This window comes from Eriocheir sinensis, unplaced genomic scaffold (genome assembly GCF_024679095.1).
Source record: "Eriocheir sinensis breed Jianghai 21 unplaced genomic scaffold, ASM2467909v1 Scaffold10, whole genome shotgun sequence".
NCBI lineage: Eukaryota > Metazoa > Arthropoda > Malacostraca > Decapoda > Varunidae > Eriocheir > Eriocheir sinensis.
The window spans coordinates 467617-470116 of NW_026110296.1; the positions used below are offsets into that span (position 1 = coordinate 467617).

The 2500-nt window shown below is 61.4% G+C and overlaps 1 pseudogene; it reads right to left on the reverse strand.

Annotated features, from left to right (window-relative positions):
• Nucleotides 1–2500, reverse strand: part of LOC126988882 (large subunit ribosomal RNA) — a 5708-nt pseudogene that overhangs the window by 1111 nt on the left and 2097 nt on the right.

The window sequence follows — 2500 nt, forward strand, 5'->3', positions numbered from 1 at the left end:
AAGACGGTCTCCTCCTCCCCTTAAACCGCGCCACTTTCCACCACCCACTGTCCCATCACAAATAGACGAGCCAGCAGGGGACAAAGAGCGCGGAGCCCCGCCTAACCCAGGGAATCGTTCATCTTCATTAAGAAGGTATTCTGCCATGGCTTCATTGCGGTACGACGCATCGGACAGGTGGGTACTGAAGACTCAGTCATCAGGCTGACCGACTTTCTCGCGCCGAATAGCCGGTTAAGTGAGGGGCACGGGTAAATACTCTACGGCGCCACGCAGGGATGCGGGTCCGGAATCACGATACCCCTCCCGGCATCCGCACCACAGAGAATCGACTATGAGCTTTTCGCTCATGGCCTGCCATAAAGGCAACGGCAGAGTACTGCATGTATGCTTTTAGTCATACTCATAATATGGCACGCCCCGTGGCTTAAAGCAATCAGTCCGCACCGGGTGGCGAAGTGCGCGCGATTGAGTGTGCTCCGGGCGCTGAGAAAAGGAAACAAACAGCGTCGTCACGGCTAGCACTCGCGTCAATTACCACCCGGCTTAACGCAGTCCTGTTGCACCACGGGGGGTCTGTTACTTGAGGTTCGGCAATTAGGCGCGACAGCCTCAGCCGCTAACCCATTGCTGGGGTGCCTAGCCCCGTTTTCACAGGCAGCAGCTAATGCTCCCCTGCCTGGCCACTCACAGCAGCGGAGCCTGGACCCAACCCAGAAAAGCCCAGGTATTTGCGACAGCTTCGCGCCCAAGTCTGCACCATCGTGTTAACCACGTAGGCTTCCTCGCAGACCCAGCACTGCCGCAAGAAACTTTTTACGGATCCAGATTACAAACCAGGAAGGCCGACACTCTTGTGCTGTTCTTAGGTGCGCGTCCGCGGCTTTAATACTTCGTAGCTACCATAAGGTAACCTCGACGGCTACGAGCACCACGGACTTTACCACCCGGGTCTAATCAGGAGACGGGCCAGAGCCCTCCGGGGAGAGACTCGTATACCCATCTCAACCCGAACGCCCGGGCAGGCACCCCAGGGTGCTACCCTATACGCCCGGCGTGAGCCCGCAAGCCCATAGTTACTCCCGCCGTTTACCCGCGCTTGGTTGAATCTCTTCACTTTGACATTCAGAGCACTGGGCAGAAATCACATTGCGTCAACATCTATCTCTGACCATCGCAATGCTTTGTTTTAATTAGACAGTCGGATTCCCCTGGTCCGTGCCAGTTCTGAGTTGATCGCTGGGCGCCAGCCGAAGTGGGTTTGGAGCGAGGGACGACTGCTGCTGCTACCTAACCGGCCGAAAGCCGGCGATAGAGAGAGCCCCCGCGCCCACGCAGCCTAGCGCGTTCCACGGAAGGGCCGGAGACACGCCGGTCCGAGCTCTCGGCACGAGTGGCGAGAGGGCTAGAGCCGCCACCACGAAATGCGAGCCGCCGCACACCGGGCCGTTGGCCCCACCTCGCATGAGCGTGTCCCGCCTGCGAGACCGGCGCTGCGCGAACCCTGCGGTGATTCCCCAACGCGCGCTGCCCCGCCGCGCCGGCTTTAGCGCGGACGGCGGAGTGGGACCGGGAGCGACCGGAGGACGCCGCGCCGGGGCTTTTGAGGGCCCAAACGACGCGGTGATCGTCCGCCGGCCGCCTTTGCGAACCGGACCACAAGCACCGCCGCACCGGCGAGCTGATAGAACAAGGACAGCGCGACGCGAGGCCGCATTTGGAATGGGTCGCCGCCACGGGGAAGGCGAGACACAGCGGATGGGCGGACACCGGCGACGTCGGCGCCGCAGGGTAGACGGCATCACCCATCACCGCGCGCAGCTCAGAGCCTCTGAGCCCAGTCCAGCGCCCGAACCCAGGCCCGCTTCCCGCACAGGCCCGACTGGCCCGATCCTCAGAGCCAATCCTTATCCCGAAGTTACGGATCTAATTTGCCGACTTCCCTTACCTACATTAGTCTATCGACCAGAGGCTTCTTACCTTGGAGACCGGCTGCGGATATGGGTACGCACAGGCCCGAAACTGGGGTGCATCGCGGAGGCCGCGTGCGTACGTGCGCCGCGCCGTGACGCCGCAGAACGACGCCCGGCAGCGGGCAGCAGCAGCAGACCCCCCCGCTTCGCCCCATGCAGTTACCTGCCTCGCATGTTTCACGGACCGGCAGTGGTACTCGGGACGCCGCAAGAACCGCGGCGCTCTACGGCAGACCGTGTTACCAACACCCTTTCGCTCTGCGAGTGGCTTCTAGGGTCACGGCGCCTTAAACAGAAAAGAAAACTCTTCCCCGGACCACCGCCGATGGACGCGAGTTGGTTCCCGTTACCGGGTTCCTGCACCAAGGGCCGGCCCAAGAAGGAACCTAGCCCCGGTTGGCATCCAGGCCTGGTTACGGAATAAGTACCGTATTCCCTTTCGCCACGAATTCCCATCGGCAACTGAGAAGAATCTCTCACGGATGAGCCGCCACGGCAGTGACGACAACTCGCTTGGCCGTTGCCTC